General features: G+C 41.0%; 1 protein-coding gene across 9 annotated transcripts in view; it reads left to right on the top strand.

The window, feature by feature from the left end:
* NAV2 (neuron navigator 2) overlaps nucleotides 1-25,479 on the top strand; it is a 444,626-nt gene that overhangs the window by 75,968 nt on the left and 343,179 nt on the right. The window contains exon 1 of one of the 9 annotated variants that reach the window (XM_061610653.1): nucleotides 19,629-19,644. The exons of the other annotated variants lie outside the window; for them this stretch is intronic. The gene's annotated coding sequence lies outside the window, so the exon portion shown is untranslated. Of the gene's footprint in view, nucleotides 1-19,628; nucleotides 19,645-25,479 lie in introns of those variants that run through there. 9 annotated transcript variants of the gene reach the window in all.

Raw genomic sequence — 25,479 nt, 5'->3', positions numbered from 1 at the left:
CAACTAACATTACAAGAAAAACAAGGTGTGAAAAACAGGGTGTGGCAAGAGTTGACACAGGACAATAAAATTTACACTCTTTTAAAAACTAACCAGATCTGCTCATTAGCCTCTTCCACTTCTCTGTCTTTAAACACCATTTAATTGTTTTTAATTTCTTCCACTACATACATATTTTGCCTTATCGCTAACGAACTCATGAATGCATGCACACACCCCTCCCTCTTTTATCCTCAATCCAATCCCGTCAGATGCACCTGGGGTCTGTGTGTATGCACATTTGCTTATTTCTTTTAAACATTTATAAATTGTTTTAATATTAAAAAACTATAAGCAGTGTACAACATAAAAACAATAAAACTGAAACAAAAATGTAACATAAAGCCAGTAAAACAGTATTATAAAAGCCTATCAAAACGGACTCATGAGCAAGAGTGTGTGTTTAGTGGTCATAACAACTCTGGCTACAAGAACCACTGACATACAGCCATTGAAGGGTTAGCCAACCCTTTGGTCAAAAAGGCTAGCCACTCCTGCTCTAAGCAGTGGGGAAAGGTATGAGCCCCTGTCCCTGTCTTTGCAAGCACCAAATCCCAATTTAGAAGTGATTGTGGACTTAAAAAAAAAAGAGTACCCATGTGAGACTCCACATAGCAAATGTCACATTTTAAATTGTGTTGTTGGCTCCTATGCATGCTATGTTAGGACACCGGTACAATGTGCACTTATGGTAATACGGCATGCATAGGAAACAGCAACGCAGTTTTTAAAACATAATGATGGTGATGTGGAACCTTTTTTTTTTCATGCACCTCAGCACCACTGTTAAATTGGACTCTAGTGGCTTCCAGAAAAGACTTTAGTATAAGCTGTGCAGAACCTTTACATACAAACATACATACATAAGAACACCAGAACACTAGGCTAGATCAGACCAAAGCCCTATTTAATCCAGCCTAGAGTAACCAGCCAGATGCCTCTGGGGAGCCCGCAAGCAAGACTCAGGGCCCACAGCACTCTCCAAGTGTTGCTTCCCAGCAGCTAGGATTCAGAAGTGCATACCACCTCTGAATCTGAAGGTTGCCGTCATGACTAATGGCCATTGATAGGCTTAGCCTGGATGATTTTGTCTACTCCCCTTTTAAAGCTTTACAAGCTAGTGGCCATTGCCACGTCTCTTTCCCTCTCCACATCTCATAGCTCTATTTATTTTACATGGATGCTATTTCTTCCTCCTCATTCTCAGCTTGTTCTTGTGAATGGTGCCCTCTTTTTCTGATGCTGGCAAGTATATGAAGAATGGTTGCTTGCTTGCAACGTAGTGATGCTGTTACTAGTTATGTCCTGTGTCTGCAGTATCCTGTGGCATCCTAATATTCTTTTCCTTCTCCCCCCTTGTAAATCTTCTTCTTTCCCCCCTTTCAAAAACAGTGTATTTAAAGGTAGTATCAGACAATTAAATGCAGAAGTGCTTAGTCCAATTCCTGTATAAAGAAACCATGCTTCCTTTGAAACATGATCAAGGTTTATGTTATCATCTGCTATCAGTTTACATGTCGAAAGATAAGCCTTGGATGGAAAAAATGTTTATGTGAAATTCTAGACAAGGCAAACATAATGATCTTTTTATGCCTATAAATGCCTTTAAAAGGGGATCTGACCTTTAATCGTACTGATAACCTGTTATTTTCTGAGACAGCACCGCATTTATGTTTCTCTCTGAAATGCACTGACTGCTTGCATTTGGTTCCTAACTGCTTATAGAGCTGCATGTTCCACAGAGTATCATGGGAATATGGGCAAACTGTCCCACTATTTTGCCATTGAAACCTCACTCTGGCAAAGATCAAGGCACCAGCATAAGTGAGAGACCAGAGCTTTCTGTTTGTTCCCAAGACTCAGCTAGCTGTGAGCTGAAGAAAAAGCACTCTTGGTTTATTGACATGCAAATAAGCACTGCAAGCTTTCCTCTTAAATGTCTAGAATCTCCTTATGCAACACTGGCATAAACCCTAGAATTCTATGGGGATTCTGTTGGGAATTGGGGGGCAGGAACTGGACAGGTGGCTTCCCTCTGAGCTGCTTCTGTTGCAGAAGTGCCACTTCAGTGCTAAAAAACATTCTCCCCCATCCCACATCATTTGCATACTCTGTGCCTTGTGCTATAGATTTCTTTGCCCGCTTCCCCCCCCCCAGCAGTGTGAACATGTTGCTATGTCACAACAAGGTAATATTTTGTTTCTAACTCAGGTTCACTACTAATGATCTAGTAAGGTGCCATTTTTTTAGGATGATCAATGGCTATGCGACTATGATATAAAATGTCACAAGAAATAATTTATTTGTTAAGTATTCTTTTAGCCCACTCTTCATCTTATACATTCAGGGTGAATTACAGTTCAACTAAAATATAAGCAATCTTACAAACAATAGAGCAGTTTAAAACATCCCTGAAATCAGCTGTAAGATCAACCATTACACATCCCATGGAAGTATCACAGCTCCTCATAACTGTGTAACAACATAAAAATGTGTAATCAATACACATAAATTAATATTTTTGTGTATACTGTATACACATACGCATGTATATTTGTAGACTGTTCCATGGAAACATTCTCCATTGATTTCAGTGGACTTTTGATTGGTATTGTACTGTTGAAGACTGTAAGGGTACACAGAGGTTTAAAAATCCTGAAAGCAAATGCAAGGGGGAAATGTATTCTTTGTTTTTGTTCTTTGTTTGATTGATCCCCCCTTTCCTGTTAGAAAATTGCTGAGTGACATGTTTTTCACAATCTCAAAACCACATACTCTTATCTTGGTAGGAGTATGTAAAAGTTATCAAACAGGTTTCAGAGTTACAGTTGACTGGGATCTCTGAGCAAGAAGCCAGTGGCAGAAGTGGTCCATAGGTTTGAGCACTGGAAGCCACAATGTGATCTGCAGGCAGCAAGAGGCATGTGATCCCATACCAGACTAATCAGGCAGCGTTCAGAATTCAGAGATAAAACTATGTAGGGATCAGTATCCCAGGCTCTACATCAGACATCACTGACCTTTTTGGGCCTGTGGGTACATTTGCAAACTGAATAAACGATTGTCGACAGTACACACACACACCACAACTAAGCACACACCACAACATACTCTATTAACTATAGTAGAATGCTTCTTTAAAGCCTTCTTTCTGTTTTCGGCAGGAGCAGGGGGCTCTGCAAGTGCTAGAGAAGGCCTCTGTGATCACATGTGTGCCCACAGATGCCATGCTGCTGGCCCCTGCTCTCCAGATCTGAATCAGGCCATACTGACTGTCCAGGAAGAAAGAGTCATTATCTAAATAACAAGACAGGGTCTGCTCACTCAGGACTTTCCCTGACTGAGGGTGGATTTTTCATGCTCACAGTCACTTAAGTGATCCTGAAAAAAACACAAAGCAGGAACTTCAGAGTTTGTACCACCCGCCAACAAAAGGTGACTGTTAAATGACTAATCACCATAATGAGTTATCGCACTGCTGACTCTTATCATCTCCAGCTTAGTTTCCATTTTGGTGGTTTTTCTGAATGCTAAAGTAGATTTCTCCAGACCTTTAAAGGGAATTGGAGTACATTTGTAAGGTGAACTCCTCACACAGTTAATCATGTGGTGGCTAATGCTACCATGGGCCACCGTGGGCTCCTTTTGGGAGAAAAGGTGAGATATAAATTTAATAAATAAATAAATTGAGCCTCCTGGGTAGTAACTGCAATACCCACATTAGTGATATCATGCAAGAGGTTCATGCTTAGGTGGACCATTTTAAAATCTGGGAAAATACACTTTACTCTAGGACCTTCCTCCCTAGGCTGAACCCTGAGCTGAGGTTAGCAAAGGAATCAATTAGGAAAATGTTCATGGTATTGTAGGGATTTGTGGTTGAAAAACAAAGCTTCTGCAGTAGATCAGATCTTTACACTTTGTACTCGGACAGCCCTATAGTTGTGGGGGGGGGGAAATGGGTGCACTGTTCCCCACAGAGCTGTCCTTTGCTCTCCCCCCTAAGATTTTATTGGGAAATTGTCTTTGTGACTTGACAGATAATGACAGCCTCCATTTTAAGAATGACAGCTTGTTTTAAGAACAGGAACAATTTAAGAATAGGACTCTCTGCAAAATTCAGTGAATAAGGCAGGGTGAGTACACAGCCAAAAAAATGTGCTCACTCAGGACTTTCCCTGACTGAGGGTGGATTTTTCATGCTCAGGATCACCCTATAATTACTTAAGTGATCCTGAAAAAACAGCCAGAATAGTAGCATGACCTTTGAAGAATTAAATACTAGAACTTTGTATTATGGGTTAAAATTAGACTCCATCCCTTGGGCTTTCCCATTGCTCTGCTTTTCAGTTTGTTTCAGTTGTGTTCTCTATCCAGCCAGCAATAAAGAAGCATGTTTGTTTGCCTGCAGTAAGAAGCAAGAGTTTGTTTATGCTGCAGTTATTATGATAAATAGATCATGATTGGGTGTTCATTGCTAAAGGGTGAAATAAGGAGAGAATTTAATGTGAACAGAAAAAATACTACCCTAAATTACCCTTTATTCTTTTAAAGCACTCATTCACAATAATAGTGGCTATTTTTTTCCTTTGTTTTCTTGAGTACTTGATGGCAAAGGAGGAAAACAGAATAGAAATACTACTGTGTACACTACACCGTGTAGGCCAGCCACCTAGGCTGTAATTCAGATCTAATTCCTGATCTTCCCAATGTGTGCAGCTCAACATGAGGCCTTTTTATGGTCCAGTGATTCACAAATGTTTGGCAAATTTGGTCTTCCGTGCATCTGAAAAAGAAAGCATAGCTAAAGTTAATTTTGATTTAAAAAATTCATTACAGTAGGGCCCCACTCATATGGCAGGTTAGGTTCTAGACCCCTGCCGAAAAGTAAAAATTGCAGAAAAGCGGAACATAGCCTTTAGTATGGTACACACATTGCTTGGGGAAGGCGGGCCTAAGGCGAGCAACTCCCCTGCATTTCTGCCCCTCGCCAGCTCCCTCTCTCTCACCAGGTCCCGCTACGTGGCGGTCTTGCTGAGGCTCTGAGACATGATGGAAAGGTGCCAGCCAGGCCTGCGGAACCACCATTTCACCTGAGGCAGCGGCAACATGTTCATACATTTACAAAAGGAAGTCTATTATGCAGTAAATATTTTACAAAGTTACATTCTCAATCTCATTGATTTCAATAAGAAAGTTTGCATATTGTTCTCAGCACCATTCTTCCTAAATACTTGACTATGGTTGCATTGTAACATGCTCTTACTCTGTTTCTAAACCTGCTTTTTTTTTGTGATACAAAATTAAAATTGAATTTTTGACAAAACAATCTCCATACTAGGTTTTAACTACTCAGTTATAGCATAAACAATGTTGTTGTTGTTGTTATTAAATTTTATTTATACCCCGCCTTTCGGCCACAGGCCCTCAAGGCGGCTTACAAGAAAAATAAACACAGGTATAAAAATACAGTAATATACAATATAAACAATACAATATACAAAAATTAAATTAAATATAAACAACATTATCATTATCAGCACCGCCAAGAAAGAGGAGGTGGTGTTAGCGGGGGCGGCAGTTCTCGAGAGGCAGAAGGGTGACAGGCATTTAATACGGCGAAGCTGTTTGCTGGTTCAATATTGTCTTCCTCCCCATATCCTTGGGCTCACTCAGCTGCTGCTCCCCAGGCTTCTGCTGCTGCTGGCAGTTTATTTATTTTATTTATTTATTTATTTTGATTTCTATACCGCCCACAGCCAAAAGACTCTCAGGGCGGTACACAACATAGAGTAAAATACAATAGAATTACAAAGGTCAGTAAAAAGCATACATATTAAACAGTAAAACAGCCTGGTATAAATTGAAAGCTAAAAAATAAATTAAGTTAAAATGCCTGGGAGAATAAAAAGGTTTTAACCTGGCGCCGAAAAGATAAAAGTGTAGGCGCCAGGCGTACCTCATCGGGGAGACTGTTCCATAATTCGGGGGCCACTACTGAAAAGGCCCTGGATCTTGTTACAACCCTCCGAGCCTCTCTGTGGGTCGGGACTCGGAGGAGGGCCTTTGATGTTGAACGTAGTGAGCGGGTAGGTTCATATCGGGAGAGGCATTCCGCTAGGTATTGTGGTCCCGCGCCGTGTAAGGCTTTATAAGTCAAAACTAGCACTTTGAATTTAGCCCGGAAACAAATAGGTAGCCAGTGCAAACGAGCCAGGACAGGTGTTATATGTGCGGACCGCCTGGTCCTCGTCAACAGTCTAGCAGCTGCGTTTTGCACTAGCTGTAGTTTCCGAACTGTCTTCAAAGGCAGCCCCACGTAGAGCGCATTGCAGTAATCCAATCTAGAGGTTACCAGAGCATGCACGACTGAAGTGAGGTCATCGCTTTCCAGATAGGGGCGTAGCTGGGCTACCAAACGAAGGTGGTAGAATGCATTCCGTGCCACCGAGGCCACCTGAGCCTCGAGAGATAGGAATGGATCGAAAAGAACCCCCAAGCTACGAACCTGTTCCTTCAGGGGGAGTGTAACCCCATCCAGAACAGGTTGGACTTCCACCATCTGGGTGGAGAAGGCACTCACCAACAGCGTCTCAGTCTTGTCAGGATTGAGCCTCAGTTTATTAGCTCTCATCCAGTCCATTATCGCGGCCAGGCAACGGTTCAGCACATTAACAGCCTCACCTGATGAGGATGAAAAGGAGAAATAGAGTTGCGTGTCATCAGCATACTGGTGACAACGCACTCCAAAACTCCTGATGACTGCACCCAGCGGCTTCATGTAGTTTAAGTTGGAGAGCAGCTGTGAGAGTTCGGGCTTGGGAATCTGGGCCCTGCCTGGAGCAGGAGGGGTAGAAGGACATGGAGGCGGCAGCTGTTGTCGAGCAGGAGGCCCTGTGTCAGAAGGCCCCGTGCCGGGACGCCCCGCACCAGGCTGTTGTTGAGCAGGAGGCCCCCATGCCGGGAGGCCCTGTGCAGGAGGTCCCACACCAGGCTGTTGCCGGAGGCAAGGACGTGGGTCCTACTTAGAGCAGGAGGAGGAGAAGAATGCAATGGCAGTGGCTGTTGCCGAGCAGAAGGCCCTGTGCCGGAAAGCAGTGATGAGGGGCGCTCCCCCCTCCCCCACACCTTCTGATGTTGTTCTGGTGTTCCAGTTGTTGTTGCTGATTAAACAGTTGCTTCCCTGTTTTTGGCATGGTGCCGGTGGGCTCGGGTGGTTCGGCAGGCTCCTCTCGGGGCAGCGGTGTCAGCTGCTGGGCGCTTCCCATGCTGGCATTTCCCCCCACAGTTGAGGTGCTGGATAGGCTTGCTCAGAATCTTTCACTGTGATAGGATTCAGAAGTCCTTTAAACATGTTGAGCTCCTTTTTCTGTGAGTAGTTCCCATGGGGCTGCCATGCAGCCAGAATCTGGCTTCCTGTAAGTTGAGCCCATTATTCCATGCCCTGCATTCTGGAATGATTGCGAATGGGATGATGTTGTTTGTTATACAGCTTTTGGTATCACCTTGTATTCTTAACATTCTTTCTTCTTATGAAACAAAAAATATGCCAGTCATTTAATTCCTGGTATTCATACTACATTTTCTGTTAACTTGACTTTTACATTGCCCATTATGTAAGTGAACGCACTCTCTGCATGGACGAGGAGTGAGGGGGAAGGTCACTGCCTTTCCCTTCCCTTGGCCTGGCCCTCACATCCTCTCCACCAGTGAGTTGGGAAGGGGGATTGGCTGGAGCTATGCACTCCCCCCTCCCAATGTCCCACCTAGAAATGTGGCTGTCCCACCTAACAAAGAAGGCTGGCTACAGGGTTGTATTTGGGTACATAGTCCCCTGTGTGGACAGCATATGCATATAAAATGGCATTCTTGTCCTTTTAAAATATCCCATGAGTGGAATGAGATCCATCTCCATTCTTCACATTTGAGTATTTTGAAATGAAATGGGTATGTGCTGAATTTTACACACACATTTAACACTTAAAGGATGCGTGTATGGTTTGTATTTTGTAAATGTAAAATGAGAACTGACCCTCGGTCCTTGATTCTTGATACTGTAGAATGACCAAGGTCATTGTTGCCTAATCTTCCTTTAAAGCCATCCAAGTTGGTGGCCATCACTACATCTTGTCAGAGTGTTCCTTAGTTTAACTATGTGATGTGTGAAGTACTTTCTTTTGTCTTGAAACATCCAGCTTCATTGGAAGGTCTAGGATGATGAGAGAATGAGGGGGGAAAGGAAGCTTTCTTAAAATCCCAACATGCAAGACTGTTTTTCCATACAAAACTTATTGTTAGTTTGGACGCTTAAGTGTAACTGGAGAAAACCCTTTTATGGACTCGTGTGGACTCAGAATGATTTGAACTGCATGTAACTACTTGCATGTGGAGTCTTTGTCTAAGATGAAGGTAACAGAAAGCATCTCTGTGACTCATTTAATACTGAGAAGCCAAGTAGTATTGTAGAAAAGACAAAGATCAAAGGCAAATGAGTGTGTTATTAATCAAAATTATGGGGAAAACAAATTGATTTTTTGTCCTGTCTGAAGACTACTGTTTATTGTTTGAACAAGTAACATGATTTGTCCCCATCTTATTGGCTTCCAGCTAAAAGAAGAATGAAGAAGGGCAACACTGATTCAAAGATCTATGTCTGACCTTCCCTTAAAAGGCCCTGGATTTTATTGCCATAGAAATGTTCCAAGAAAAAAAATGTTCAAAAGAGTAAAAGGACAGAATGACTGAATATACTTGTGCTCAAATTTAGTTTCTTGAAGCAATTCTGTAAGCCACATTGTATTATGAGCCAGAGAATAATAGTAATTTCAATAAATTGTATCCAACGTTCCTCCCCTGCCCCTTGCTTGTGATAATCTATGCTACTGATGAACTGGTTTTCTGGTTGAAGGGAGGCTATCATTTGGATAGGCAACGGACAAAAAACTAAAATGTGCATTGACCGGCTTGCAAAGTGGTAACTTCTGCTTGTGGCAAAAGATTTAGATGTACCACACATTTGCCATAAATATGGGTTGCCACAACCATCTAATAGGATCAGGTAACTGTGAGCAGAGTGGTTATGGGAATTCTACCCTTATCCAGGTCGGGCAAGTTCTTAAAAGTAGGAGTATGTACCAACAGTATTTTCATAAAGGCTGTGATAAACTCTTTCTTTGGAGTAAGTTCCATTGAACTTAGTGTGACTTCTTAGTCCACAACTAGAGGAGCAGGCTGAAAGCATTTTTACACTGTTTTGTTGTTCAGTGTTTTGTGGATCTAGCACAAAGGACAAAAGGTGGAATAGAAATTCATTCAATAAATAAATGTTGCATTGGGAATAGCAGGCACCAGCCTCCAAATATGGCTACAGTGCAACTGTCTGACATTGATTTAAATATGACCTGTGCAAACTACCTTGAAAAAATAGAAGAGTATAGCAACTGCTGTAAACCGCCCAGAGAGCTTCAGCTATGGGGTGGTATACAAATACAATAAATAAATAAATAAAAACTGTGCTTACAGGAGGGTTCCAGTTTTGCTGGATCTTTCATGTTGGTGATGTTCTGCTTGTCACAGTAGTCTTCTCTTCTTTGGCCACCCTGAGGCTGACATTGTAATTTTTACGCTAACCACAATGCTGTTCCACGAACAGCCTGCATAATAGATTTCATTGACATGTAATCTCTTGTTGGAGGATTGCCAGCCCAAGACTTCATTTTCATGTTCCCATTTCCCTTACAATGGCCTGTTTATGCAGGTGTCAGAACACAGATCTGACCCTAGAATGCGTGCTTGGAAAGCTGTCTTACCACCATGGTGGAAACCCCCAAGCTCCTTATGGCTATTGAAAGTAATATCAGCAACCTACATTTTTAACAATCCAAAATATGACACTTTTCCCCCATCAGAAACTCCATGTCGTCTACATGTCTCTTAGCAACGCCTTCTGTTTTTAACATAACCATAGCGAGGTTACTATGACCTGTTCACTACTGCCTGCTTTGTATATTTGCAGGGAATGACGTGTTGTTCAGGTGTTGTGGTTAAAGTGCTGAATGTGAGCTACTGCTGTAAACTTTTGATCTGCATTCTCTTGATACGAGGTTTCTAACACTTACTGTGGCCAGCCTAGGACATGTATGAAACCTGAGACTCATCTTGCTCCTTTTCGGATTAACCTCTTGCCATTATTTCAGTAAAAAGAGTGATGGCTAATGTAACTGGATATAATAGGCATCAGATAACCCTTCCTGCTTTGTTTCTATAATCTGTTAGAGTCTGGAAGGGAAGGGCAAAGTGAAGAAACTGAGAGAACTTTTCAACAAGGAAGCAGGACAATCCTAAACACATTTACATGATTTATTTATTATTATTTTATTTATTAGATTTATATCCCTCTCTTCCTCCCAGTAGGAGCCCAGGGCGGCCATAATAGTACGGTAAGCTGCACTTTCTTTCAGTGACTGCTCTTAGACTCTGGACCTCCTTGCTAAAGGAGACTTAGTTTATCTCCATCTCTGATGACCTTCTGTAGGTAGGCGAAGCCTTCTTTTGTTTTTTGACAGGACTTTGGGCCATAAACTAATTTATAGATCTGTTGAAACTGGTTTTAATTGGTTGTTCTTGTTGTTGTTTTTATTGATGCAATTGCCTGCTTTGTTCTTATGATTTTATGTATTATTATTATTTCAATTTCTTACCCACCTTTTCACCACAAGTTTCCAGGGTGGGTTATGGCAAATGAAAAATACCAGACGCGTGGAAACTACATAATGAAAGTTCCAGACACACCCCAGCAGGGAGGCAATTCCACAAATTAGGGTCTTCCTAAGAGAATAGCCTCTCCTGTGCCCCTGCCACAAACTTCTGAGGTCAATGGAACTATCAAGAGCAGTAGTGTCGTGACAAATTCAGAAGTGTAGGGTCCCTTCATGATAGTCACACCATGCTCCCTCAGTCACTCCCCCTTCTAAGATTATATAAAAAAATGAGCTTTCAGTCTCTTATTTTGTTTGGAGTAGTTTCTCTTAGTGATGCATTGCAACAATCAATGTGTTGCCTTTCAGCTAGATCTATTGTGCATGTATATGGGCAAATGTACTAAGATGCTGTAAGGTAAGGAATTGCTTTGCTGAGTTTCCTTTTTGATTGCCATTCTAAGACTAAAGGGGAGTGTGTTAGCTACTGAGAAGAATCTAATTGGCTTCAGTTAGCAGGAAAGGACACTGGAGACATAGGGACCCTGCTAGGACCCTGCTCACCAAAAAGTAAGGGGTTGAAGACCCCCTGGGATCCTGGATGACTATGCCTCTGAACAGGCCCCATTCTACTGACAAACACCTGAGAGAATCTGCAGGGAATGACCTTGTCTTTCAGATATTTGTGGCCTAAGTCATTTAGGGCTTTAAACACACATATGAGCTCTGTGAATTGGGCCTGGAAAGGAACTGGCAACCAAGTGCTATTTTTATTGTATTTGGGGTGTTAGTATTTACTGTTAGTATCTACTTTGAGCATCATTTTGTGGAAAGGTGATATAAAAATAAAATAGATATAAAATCTGCAGCCCTTTATATAGACAGCAACAACATGGGAGCAACCTCCTATGGGTTCATTCCTTTTGGGTTTCTCTCCTGGGAAGGTCTTGGGAAAAGAAGATTGAGAACCACAGTGTGCCAAGGAAGGAGGGTCCCTCTGTCTGCTGATGGCCTCTTGTTTCTCTTTCTTATCAGAACTGAAATGGGGATAAAGAAGGGAGAGACTGATGGCCATTAGGCTTCCATGAGCTGTTGCATTTAAATGGTTCATGTATGAAAAAATAGGTTCCAACCCACAGGGAACCAATATGTTTGATACTGTGTTTCAAGGAAAAGTTGAAACTTGTTTAGCTGTGCAGATTCATGGCAAAAACGTGGATTCTTATCATTGTTGCAGGGATATCATTATAAACACTGGCATATTTTTATAAGCAGTTGTGAGATGAAAACATTTATGCCCTGGTCATGTTTTTCTTTATGAGATTTGTTTTGCGGCAGGAGTCGCTCACACATAATGTATGAGGTTCTTGACTCACAGACTGTAGAAATATTAGCAGTAGAGAATTCAGCTTAATTCCACTTTTATCCTTTATTCCACAACTGCATAGCTGACTGGGGCTGATGGGAGTTGTAGTCCAGAATATCTGAAGGGCACCAGGTTAGCGAAGACTAATCTAGGGACATAGATTGTTCCAAGCCTGTGACGTTACTCCCAATCGATCCCTAGCATAGCACGCGTAATAAGTATAACCTATTTATCTTCCTTCCTTTTGCTGATTCTGTATTTGTAACAGCATGTACCACAGGGTAGGATGTTAGAACTGGACTTGGGATACTTGGGTCATCCACATTTTCATTGTGTGACCTTTGGCAGTTTACCCTCTCAACCTCAAATTCCTATCTGTAAAGTGGGAATCCAGATGGAATGAAACAGATCATGATTTTGCAGTGCTAAATTGCAAAAGGCAAACTGCCCGTCTGCGGTTTCCAACAACTGGTTGTCAGAAGCATGCTTCCTCTGACTATGGAGGCACAGCATAGCCACCATGGCTAGTAGCTACTGACAACCTTATCCTCCGTGAAGTTCGCTGCCCCCCCCAAATTCTTTCTCTCATCCCCACGTTTTTGTGTTATATTAAAAGAAAAATGGAATAAAAGTATTAGTTATAATAAAAAATAATTTTCTGTACATTTTCACATTTATTCTGAGTAGGGTTGCCAGGTCAGAAGCATCCCAAACCCTGAGATTTCAGGGGCAGGTCCTAGTGATGTCACAGGGTTGGACCCAAGTGATGTCACAGGGGCTGGCCCAAATGACATCATTAAACATAATACATTAAGCATAAACCACAGTTGATTGGAGCATACAATTCAAACAAAAACATTTTGCTGATTGGAAGTTAAGATAGAAAACTTAGCTAAAAGATGGAGCCTGGGTAGGGAACACTTAATCTAGTTTACTTGCTTCTGGCAAGAAGGGTTTAAGTGCCCTCAGGCCAGGCCAGTCACCAGAAGGCCGTTGTGGGAAAAAGGGAGTCTAGTGTTGTGGAGATGTTAGATGGGAGCACTCAGGAGTAAAGGTGGATGCCCCCAAAGGCTGTAATTCTGAACACACTTACTAAGAGACTAACCCCCTTATAACTCAACAGGACTTATTTATGAGTAGATACAGTTTGGATTGTGCTGTTGATAAAGCTTGACTAGGAATTCTCTGCAAAGATATCCAGCAGGGTTGGCAACCCCCTGCCTGGAATGCCCTGCCCCTATCTTTTAACATGGCTGCTCAAAATTTCTTTACAGATTTGACCCTTCACTTCAGAAAAGAGGTCTGAGAAATGAGTAGGAGTAAGAAGATTCTCTACCCTTTTCTGTCTACCCTGTGGGCTGCTATAAACTCACTTTGATAGCCAACCCAATTCCAGTGAATAATAATTGACAGAGAGAAAACACACATGGTTTGGTCTACTTTCACAGGCAGGAGCTTGGGAACAATAATTGCAGCCACGCTTCCAAATATGTGAATTCTTTTTTACCACTATTGGATAAGAAACAAACTGTTATGCTACCAACAAGGTGCATCATCATTGGTTTAAGGGGGTTGTGCAGAGTGCATGGAACCACTGTTGTTGCTTCTGTGGATGTAAGGGAGTGAGGTTAAAGATAAATGAAATGCAAATAGAAAAGAAAAACAAAAGACTGATGATTTTCTAAGGCTGCTTCCACACTGCCCTTTATTCCTTTTTTCTGTTGATTTCTTACCTGGTAATTTGCGCATTATATTTGATTTTTCACACGATGCACAAGCTAGCTCCAGAATTCTAGTGGAATGTAATGGAGGTTTAGCGCTAATTTCTGTGATAAATGATACCAGAACCAATCCGTTAACAAGGCTGGGAACCTGGAGGATCGCAGGAGTTTTTCACTAGTTGCAGCTGCTCATGGGAAAGTGATCCCAGCATGCAGTGTGTTCCCACCCTGTAGTCACATGGGGGAGATTGCCTGATGAAAATTGTACCGGTATTCCGGCATCAGCACAGATAGCAGCACCCCTGTATTGATACAACTAAAATAATTTAGAAAGTCAGATGCTAAAGGGAGAGGGTTTGCATGTTGATGGGACAAGATCTTAGATCTCCTATACAGTGAGAAACAGTGTGCATGTGTATAATGGGTGAGGGACGAAAACAAGCCATGTGAAAGACAGTTGCGTGAAATGCCAGTATATCAGTTGAAAAAACTGCTGTTCCTTAACGCAACAGGTAATGCAGTGAAAGGGATTTTAGAAATTGGGACAGAAGTGCTATCTTTTTAATCTGTTATACTAACACAATCATTCCAAGTGTGTGAAAGCAGACTAAATGCAATACCATACCAACCACAACAAGATTCCTATGAGTAAGGCAGAAAACTCAGCATCCCACAACCAGTCAGGATTCCTAACCAAAAACCAAAACTAAAAAAATCCTGGCAGCCAGTCAGCCAAGCTCACAGAAATCCCCATGCAGCACAATGTGACTGTTGGGTTTAAGCGAGCTTGCATACTGCCTCCTTTGATAGGGAGATGTTTCCTCTAATTAATATTTGGGAATATCTCTATGTACCTGTTTACCGTGATGTAACTTCCTAAAGGGTGGGGTTATTTACCTTCTCTTCTCCCTCCTTTGTCTGGAGATATTGTAGTTTCCTGCATATCCACCATTATTGAGCTTTACCCTCTAGCAGAGGCAGCATGGCAGATGCTCTTCCAGGAGCGTCATCACCAAAGACTAAAATGGACTAAGACTTCTACTTTTTCATCTAAGCTAGAGCCTATGTTTCCTGAACATATGAAAGGTCGTGAGTAAATATTCTTTATACTTTTTACCTAAGAAGATTGTTTCTGTTGTTATTTGTGTCTGAGGGAAAGGTGGGCTGGTTAATTCTCAAAATCCACTGTTGTTACTGTTGTTACTAAATACTTCTGCAAAGAAATAGGACTACATACTGTTCCTATTTCATTTTTAAACCAAACAGTGACCTGGGGACTGCAGTTGGTTTTATTATTTTGAATGTTTTTAAATACTTGTCTTTATCTCTTTTTGCCAATTTTTTTTAAATTCCTTCTGTAAACCACTTTGAGATTTTTTACAATAAAGCAGTATATAAATGTTGTAAATAAAATACATAAATAAATTTTGGAGTCACTGTGGCCCTTTGGTCTTTTTCCTCTTTTAGGAACCAAGGAATCTGCCTTGTACTGACTCCAGCCATTTGGTACCATCTAGCTCAGTACCCTTTAAAATCCAGTAACCATAAGACAAGTATAAAACAGTTGCAAAACAACTTAAAGTGGCATGATTCTGAATTTTGTATGAAGTTCCTTATTATTTGAGTTGCAGTTCTTTCCACTCTTCCCTGTTTGAGTAAGCTCTACTGAATACATTGGAACTTGCTTCTGAGTAAACATGCATAGAATTGCACTAGTAACATCTTTATCGGTTGTGTAAATAAACATCTTTGACAGTCATGCTTATATAAATATTTCTTCATACTATGTCCCAATAAGTATCTGATTTCACACTATGGTTGTATATTATTATTTCCTCTACATTTTAAGTGTACCCTTCTTCCTTGGGGTGGTCATGGTCCACATCTGTCGTTTTCACCCTGAGAGGCAGCTTAGGCTTGCAGGCTTCCCCCAGGCACCTGGTTGGCCACTGTGAGAACAGGATGCTGGACTAGATGGGCCACTGGCCTGATCCAGCAGGCTCTTCTTATGTTCTTATGTTCTTAGATGGTGAGTAGCCCATCCTCGCCCACTTTGTAGCTGATTTCCATTATAATTTTTTAAAATTATTTACATGCAGGCAAAGTTTATGATCCACACAATACATTTACAGCACATCCAACTCACATTTAAAGTGTATGACATCCCCTATAGAATCCTGGGAAGTGTAGTTTCACCCTCACAGTTATAGTTCCCACCACCCTTCCCAAACTAAAGTTCCCATGGTTCTGTGGTGGGATTCATGTGCTTCAAATGTATGTTGAATGTACTTTAAATGCATGGCGTGGATCTACTGTAGGTATGCTGTGCATTCATTAGTGAATTGAAAAGAACAATTTTAAAATATACTTTTTTAAACAGGGAAAGGCTGTAGGTCAGTGGTAAGGCATATGGTTTGTATGCAGAAGTTCAAAATCTAATCTCTGGAAAAGTCTATTACCTGGAATCCTGGAGAGCCCATGCTAGTCCATATCATCAGTACTGAGGAATATGATACATCAGTACTGAGGAAGATGATACCAATGGCCTGAGTCGATGTAAAGCAGATTCGATGTAAAGCAGTCGATGTAAAGAGGAAAGAGACCCCAGGGCCATGTTTTTTGTTATGTGCCTTCAAGTCCATTACGACTTATGGTGACCCTATGAATCAGTGACCTCCAATAGCATCTGTCACGAACCACCTTGTTCAGATCTTGTAGGTTCAGCTCTGGCTTCATTTATGGAATCAATCCATCTCTTGTTTGGTCTTCCTCTTTTTCTTCTCCCTTCTGTTTTTCCCAGCATTAGTGACTTTTCTAGTGAATCGTGTCTTCTCATTATGTGTCCAAAGTATGATAACCTCAGTTTCATCATTTTAGTTTCTAGTCACAGTTCTGGTTTAATTTGTTCTAACACCCAATTATTTGTCTTTTTCGCAGTCTATGGTATGTGCAAAGCTCTCTTCCAATACCACCAGGGCCATAATGACTCCAAAATTTATTTATGTATGTTATTTACAACATTTATATACCAATTTATTGTATAAAAACTTCAAAGTGGTTTACAAAAGGAATTAAAACAATAATATTGGCAAAAACAGTTAAAAACAGGTATTTAAAAAAATTCAGATCAATAAAACTAACAATGAAAAACAGGAAAAAATATAATAGTTTCTACATGCCTGGGTAGGCTTACCTAAACAAAAATGTTTTTAGCGGGCGCCAAAAAAAAGTACATGAAAGCACCTGCCTAATGTCAATAGGCTGGGACTTCCAAAGCTGCCATACTAAAGGATTGATATCTTACAAGAGTAGAACAAGTACTATGTGGCACCCGTAACATGGAAAGCACACATTAAACGTGGCTGTCAGCAAATCGGCAACCAGTGCAGATTTCAGAGCAGAGGTGTTGTATGCTGATAGGGTCTCACTCATGCCAACAACCGTGCCACAGCATTCTGCACTAACAGCAGCCCCTGGGTCAGGTTGTGCTGCATGGGGATTTCTGTGAGCTTGGCTGACTGGCTGCCAGGATTTTTTTAGTTTTGTTTTTTTGTTAGGGATCCTGTTCTGTTGTGGGATACTGTGTTTTCTTCATTACTCATAGGAATCCTGTTGTGGTTGGTATGGTATTGCATTTAGGAAATCATCACTGTATTTTTTTCCTTTTTCTATAAGCATTTCATTTATCTTCAACCTCACTCCCTTACATCCATAGAAGTAACAACAGTGGTTTCATGTGCTCAACTCAACCCCCTGAAACCCCCTGATGATGCACCTTGTTGATTGCATGACGGTTTGTTTCTTGCCCAATAGTGGTAAGAGAATTCACATCCTAGGAAGTGTGGCTTCAGTTACTGTTGTTCCCAAGCTGCTGCCCATGAAGATAGACCAAACCATATATGTTTTCTCTCTGTCAGTTTATTACTCACTGGAATTGGGTTGGCTGTCAAAGTGAGTTAATAGCAGCCCACAGGGTAGAAAGAAAAGGGTGGAGAATCGTCTTAACTCTTACTTATTTCTCAAACTTCTCTCTGCAGTGAAGGTCAAGTCTGTAAAGAAGCTTGAAGCAGCCATGTTAAAAGGCAGATGGCATTCCAGGCAGGGGGTTGCCAACCGTTCTTGGATATGGATATCTTTTCAGAGGATCCCTCGTCAAGCCTTACCAACAGCACAATCCTAACCATATCTTCTCAGAAGTCCTATTGAGTTCTATGGAGCTTAGCCCTTAGTAAGTATGTTTAGAATTGCAGACTTCAGGGGCATCCATCTTACTAGGCTCCCTTCTTTCTGCAATTGCCTTCTAGTGCCTTGCTTGGCCTGAGGGCATTTAAATCCTTCTTGCCAGAAGCAAGTTGGCTAGATCAAATGTTCCCTACCCAAGCTCCCTAAGCAGTGAGAAGGAATGATTCCATCACTTCAGCTGGACCTGGGAACACCATCTTTTAGCTAAGTTTTCTGTCTTAATTTCCGATCAGAGAAATGTTTTTGTTTGAATGGTATGCTCCAAGCAAATGTGATGCTTAATGTATCATGCTTAGTGACATCACTAGGGCCCACCCCTGTGACATCACTAGACCTGCCCCATGACATCACTAGGGCCCACTCCCATGAAATCTCTAGGGCCCGCCCCTGAAATCTTAGGGTTTGCGATGCTTCTGACCTGGCAACCCTAATGCATATACAAAGCAAGCCTCAGGGCACTTCAACAAGGCATTTTTGTATTCTGGTATGATCCCTCAATACCAAGTATAGGCCAAACATCTTATTTTGAGATGCATTCTTGAATACCCTTTAGTTCCATTTCAACAGCAGTTTGGAAAGAATTGCATCCCCACGTGTTATTAAAGAGGCAAGTTCAAATTGACAAATGCAACTTGTATATTTTTACTTAGAAATGAATGCCCCCTCCAAAAACTTTCACTTAAGCAATCCTGAGTTTCTGACAGACTGCCTTTTAACAGTGAATTTCAGCATGTGTTTCAAAACGTTTTAAGTTGGGCTCATGTAAATTTTGAACTAATTTAGAATCCTTCCTCTGAAGCGTGCAAGAAGGTTTATATCACTGCTACTAGGATATCTGTTGTACACGACTTCACTTTCTGCTCAGAATATGTCTTATCACCATGTGCCTTCTGGGTTCTTGGAGAGTTTTTACCAAAGATGGAATGCTTATATAGGATTGTAATTACATTTGGAAAGAAACTTGCATCCTGAAGTTTAAAACTGCAAGGGATGAACTGATTCAAGAGGATAAGAGATTATGGAGTTTTTCTTCAGCAGTGTCCTCAGTTCTGCATGTATTTGTTAGCTATTTTAACATCTATTGGATTTCATGTGTGTGCAAAGTACAGCTGCAATTTTAACGAAGAATATTATCATTTCCAAAGCTTTTCCTTTCTCTGTAGGATCAAATAAAATTCTTTATTAAAATCAGATTTAATTAGAATGGTAAAGGTCATAGATCAGTGGCAGAGCATCTGCTTTGCATGCAGAATCTCCCAGGTTCAGTCTCTAGCATCTCCTGGTTGGACTGGGAATGTACCCAGTTTGAAACCCTGGAGAACCACTGCTGAACTTAGAACAGTTTGCCAGAAAAGACGCATTGCTGATGTCAAACAGTTTTCCTCAAAAAATAAACAAGCAAGTTTATCTCCTGTAACATAGTTTTGCCTTATTTGTCTGTCATGCTCTATGTTGTTAGTCTGATCTATTCTTATTTTATGACAAATTACTCTTGGCCTAAATTACCCTATGTTTTACCAGTGCCTGCCAAATGGCGAGAAGAAAATGAGAAGCTGGTTGTGTTATTCACCGAGCAAAGGTAAAGCCTTTTGTTTTCAGTGCAAACTGTTTTCAACAGATGAGAACTCATTTGCAACAGTTGGTTATTGTGATTGGAAAAATGCAGTTCAATGTTTTTCAGCTCACGAAAGCAGCAGATCTCATAGAGAAGCTACCATCCCCCTTTGCCAAAGGGCAAATGCTACTGGTTGTGTGAATACCCTTGTTATGAAAGGACAACAAGCTGAACATGCTTACGCAAAATCTGTTCTAGATCGTGTGGTTGCTACTATAAAATTCCTAGCTGAGCATGGATTAGCTTTCAGAGGTAATGACGAGGTGTTTGGGTCACCAACCTATGGCAACTTTTTAGGCACTCTAGAGTTATTGGCCCAGTTTGATCCCTTCTTAGCTGCACATATAGAGAAATATGGCAACAAAGGAAAAGGTTCTGTTTCTTACCTTTCATCCACCACTTCTGACCAGCTCATAGATATTATGGGGGGGAATGTACTGAAGGCTATCATTGAAGAAATTAGAAAAGCTAGATATTATTCTCTTTCTGTGGACTCTACACCAGACATTAGCCACGTAGATAAGTTGTGCTGCATATTTCATTATGTTCTGGGTAGTGATCCAGTTGAGAGATTTGTACAGTTCATTGAGATGAAGGGTCACAGTGCTGCAGAGCTTGCACAATTTTTGCCGTTTTGGAAAAGCATGGCATAGATATAGCCAATTGTAGAGGACAGTCATATGATAATGCGTCAAATATGAGCAGGAAATATACAGGTTTACAAGCCAGAATTCGTGAGAAAAATCCCCTTGCTGAATACATACCATGCTTTCCGCACTCATTAAATTTGGTGGGCCATTCTGCTGTAGACAATATCTCTGCAGCTAGTGAATTCTTTGAATTAGTTGAAAACATCTACTATTTCTTTAGTGCATCACCACACAGATGGGCACTTCTACTTGATGCTCTTGGTGGTTTACCTGTTGTAAAGCGACTCAGTGATACGCGCTGGTCTGCTCATGCTGATGCCACAAAGGCACTTGACTCTGGCTATGAAAGAATAAAGGAAGCATTGCACAAATTTGCTGAAGATCCTGAAGAGAAAGCCACAGCGCGACAGGAAGCAAAAGGTCTCCTGTTGAAGTTAAGTAGTCTGGAGAATGGGATACTCTTGGTGGTTTGGTCATCAATAATGGAGAGATTTCACCAAACAAGCCTAAGACTGCAAAGCACAGAAATGGATCTCAATGAGGCAGTGAAGTTGCTGAAGTCATTAGGTGATTACATTTCCAACTTAAGGGAGAGCTTTGAGGAATTTAATGGAAAAGCAAAGACCAGAGTGAGCCATTCAGATTACATCAAGGAACATCAGAGAAAGAGAAAGAAAAGTGTAAAACTTCTTATGAATGATGGACCTTCAGAATCCACGGATTTTTCCACCAAGGAAGATTTTAGAATAAAAGTTTACTTGTCCATCATTGACCACCTGTCAACTGCCTTGCAAAAGAGGCGTGAAGCTTATACTTCAGTGTCCACAAAGTTTGGATTCCTTTGCGAAATTTTTTCCTTGGTAATGATGAGCTTAAGCATGCGTCTCAGCGTCTCGTATCTATTTACTAAAGTGATCTTGGTGACAGTTTTGGTGATGAACTTATTCATTTTAGAGAATTTATTGGGGAATCAGATGAGGTTAAAAAAGATGACAATGGAACCAGTAAGTCTTCAATTGCTCTTTGCATGTTTAGAATCCTTGTACACAATGGCCTTCTAAAGTTTTTCCAAATATATTAATCTGTCTTCATATTTATTTATCGCTTTTGACAACCAACTGCTCTGGAGAACGGTCATTTTCTGCACTAAAACGTGTTAAAAACTATCTATGATCCACCATGAAGGATGATAAACTGAACAATTTGGCATTGATGCACATCGAACCTACTATTTTCAGAAAAACAGATTTTTTTGCCAATTATTGAACAAATTGTTGAGAGAAAAACAAGAAAATGTTTTCAATAAAATGTGTTTTATTGTATTTACCATAATATTAATACTAAAAACATTATTGAAAATAATAATTACTAGTAAAAGAGGTAAGCTATGCTAACAAAATAACATACAAGTCAAACTATATATACCATCAGTCCATTACCATTGTAAGGGGTTTGAGAAAAATATTGCCTAAGAGGAGAAGGGCCCCCCAAACACCAATCAGCCTAGGGGCCCTCCTCAGCTTAATCCGGCCCTGCCCCCATGCCAGCCCTTCCCAAATGCCATCCTCACATTTGGGACCATGTCTGCAGCAGGGCAGCCTACTGAATGTTCCCTTGAGGTGGAATCGCGAACCCTCCAGGTTCCAACTCATGGGGCTGGTTACACATCCACTCCACAGGTTGCACTGCTGCAGGTGTGTTCCCAATGAATGGGCAGTTTTGCGGAGGGACTAGCATGGGCACTTCAGTACACATAATGTCTTAGGTTACCCTGGATTTGACACTTTAACACATCTGCTGCTGAAGTGCTCATGGCCAGCTAAGAAAAGAGAAACATCAATATTTAACTATGCACAGGGTTGAGGTGATGTCCTCTTGTGCTAATACCACACACTATAGGTCCTCATCTAGCTCCCAGTATGGTAAAAAGTCAGCAACGGGACATCTCTGGCCCAGATTTGGCCCGTGAGTGAATGTCTCTTGTCCCACCAGTTACTAATAACCCAAGACAAAGGAAGGGAATGGAATGAGTTATGTGTGTAGAAAAGGGCTTTGCTAGTTAGCCACTTGATGAGGGGTGGGAAGAAAGGTTTGTGTTCCCTACAACCTTTTACTTCCAAATCAAAGTGTCCTTCCAAGAAAACTAGATGCTGACTGAGGGCCAAGGTTTAACAACAAGGGCAGAGTGTCTTTGCTTTCAGTACAGATTCTTATGAGAGAACGAAAGTCTTCCCCACTCTGTGAAACTATGAATTAGTTAATCAAAGTCGAAGTCATGGTTGCTGCCAGTATCACTTACTTTCTTCACTGAAAGCATAGGACTTGCCTATTAAGCTTTTGTTAAATACATATATATATAGAATATTTGTATTAATTCAGCAGCTAATTCTGTTTATATTTATAGCCCCTTACAGTAAATCCTCATGACAGAATGCCACCTTTGTGGCTTTAGACCATATAAATAGTTCTAAATACTGGACTGACTTTTACTTCTTGAGGATAATCTTATGAATGCTTAATACTGAGTGGTGGCTGCAGATATTACCATGAAGCCCTTTTAAGACCTAAAGGGGTCACTTTGAAGGGTGGGGTGACACTGTGGGGGCTTGCCTCCTTGCATTTAATAGCAGTGGGAATGAGATCATGAGTGGGCCTCCATTTCTTACATTTGTTCTTGTTCTTAAATTTGGTTAATTTACAGTTAATTGCATTTTGTTAGAAAAGACTTTATTTCTTGTGAGCCATCTTGGATGATAGGACTGATTGGAAAATAAGCAATTCTCAAGATGAGCCCTAAATAATTAACACTTTGTTCACTTTGTTTGTAAGGAAGAAGATCCGGGGCCATTTGCCACTGTGAAATTGGTAGTTCTGAGGCAGCTGTCTTACCCATTTAGAAATAACTAATGCTAATTGTGCATAATCCTCTCAGAAGGAATCAGTTGGCCCAACTGCCAATAAGCACGGTTTATGAGGTCTGTCAGTTATCGTTGGATGCACAGCAGTACCAATTTCTGTTAATCTGATCTTCCATTTTCTCTCTGGAGATTGCAGGACTTGAAAGACAAAATTGAGTCTTTCCAAGTTCCATAACAGAAATGTCTAAAAGATACTATAGAAAGCAGTACTTGTTTATTTGTTATTTTAAGCATTTTTATCTCACTCTTCAGCTTAAAAGGTTGAGTGGCTTTCAGACCAATAAAAACAAGAGTCCCTACCTGCAGGCTCTCAGTCTTCAAGATATGACACAAAAGGGAAAAGGGGATGGGGAAGGATGAAGAAAAAAAAGCAAACATATGTCCCAGTTGTTACATTTATAGTTTTTATAATGATCAGCTTGGATGGAAACAGTTCAGGTAGCCTGATGGAACAGCTGCTGCTAAGTGACAGTTTTTGCTGTTGGAGGATGTGAGGATGTTGAGAATGAGCCAAATACTGTTGATATCTCAGCAGAGCCAAAGGAATAGGCCTGCTTCCCTTCACTCCTTCTGTTCTGCAGCCTGATGGAATGGCTGCCACTAGGTACAGTATTTGAGGTCATTGTACATTTTCAAAATCCGATGGAAACTTCTACTAATAATCATATTGGTGTGGGCTGGTCCTATCCATGTTTACTCAAAAATCAGTAGAGTAGCCGGTAGTGGGCCAGATGGATCAGTGGTTTGATTTTAAAAAAATGTAAGGCAGATTTATTAGTTGTTTTAATTTTTCTTTTTGGGGGGATGGGCAGACAGAAGTTTGATGAACGTGTTGCTGGTTTTTTGAAGCAGCCTTGTTATAAGTTGCGTTGAGCTGTGGTCTCCTTTTACACTGAGGACAGTTGACTGACTCCAATGGGCTTACCAGGCATTAAATTTCCAGCATTCCTCAGAGTTATGCTGTACTGTGGGGAGCTGTGAGGCATTGCAGGAAATTTAAAGAGCATCCCTGAGGTGCCTCACTGCTCATCACAGCATAGGAAAGGGGGGATGGGTGGTAGGTCCTGCTAGTACATTGGGCCCTGGCAACTGCCCGTGGGAGGCTGATGCTGGTCCTGGTTGGGTGGCAAGAGATGAAACACCCATGACCACAGTTCAGTAGAAATAATACTGTAACTCTTGTCGTGGCTGCCACATGGTTTGCTAATTGGTATGACCCCCAGTTAGAACTTTCATTATGTCTAAATATCTTTCACATTCTTTCTTGTCCAGACAAATTAGACTTTGGACCCTTTGAGATAGAAATCAAATTTATTTTCCCCACTTTTAATATTATAACTGCTATATGTTTGCTGCCTGCCCTGATCCCTTAGACATAGGCAGGCTTGGAGTCCATATAAATAATATAATCCAAATAAGGTTTTGCAAAGCATTTAGTAGAAAGATGTTTATAGAGCATAGAAAAGGTAGTTTTGTCAAAAATGCTTTCCTTCATCTTACTGGGGCGATCTTATATATTATTGCATAAGCTAAAAACATTTCTTCTTCCATTCTCATTGCCACTTTGCAACTGGTTTCAGTTAAATATGTTATTTCCATTTTATGTGAAAATTGACCATTTAATTACCTTTGGTTTGGGATAATCATGGTTTTGCTGTTTTTCCTGACAGATTTTATCTTGGAAAAATTGCCTTTGTATATCTACTACTGCTCAGATATCAGTCAAAAAGTTGAAAGAAGATGTGGTTCAAAGATTTTCAGCTTTGATCACTGCTGTGTGTCATTTGAGAGCAACTTGCCATACTACAGGCAACGAGAGGGCAAAAAAGCATGTTTTCTGCTTCTGATTCCTTCTGTTGGGTGTAGCACACCTGAAACAGTTTGTTTTACAGTAAAAGACAAAACAAAAATTATATGATCTAAGCCAGAATGTGTATTCTACAATAGTGTTTGCTCCAAACTTCTTACAAATTCAACCTCCACCCCCAGTTATGTCTCCCTGTTTAATATTTCCAGATCATCTATATCAGCTAGGAAAAATTATGAGCTATAGCAATCTAGGCCTCACAATAGTGATAATTTACCTTTACCCTAGGGTTACCAGCTGTCCAGCTTTTGGCCGGAGACTCTGGCTTTCTGGGGTGCTTTCTGGGTCTCTGGGCAAATCACCCCCCTGGTCTTCAATCTCTGGTTTTTTGGACTGGCCGCCCGGCCGTGGCACCAATCTTGCA

This window comes from Rhineura floridana, chromosome 2, assembly GCF_030035675.1.
Source record: "Rhineura floridana isolate rRhiFlo1 chromosome 2, rRhiFlo1.hap2, whole genome shotgun sequence".
Taxonomy (NCBI): domain Eukaryota; kingdom Metazoa; phylum Chordata; class Lepidosauria; order Squamata; family Rhineuridae; genus Rhineura; species Rhineura floridana.
This window is presented reverse-complemented; position numbering and strand designations above follow the sequence as displayed.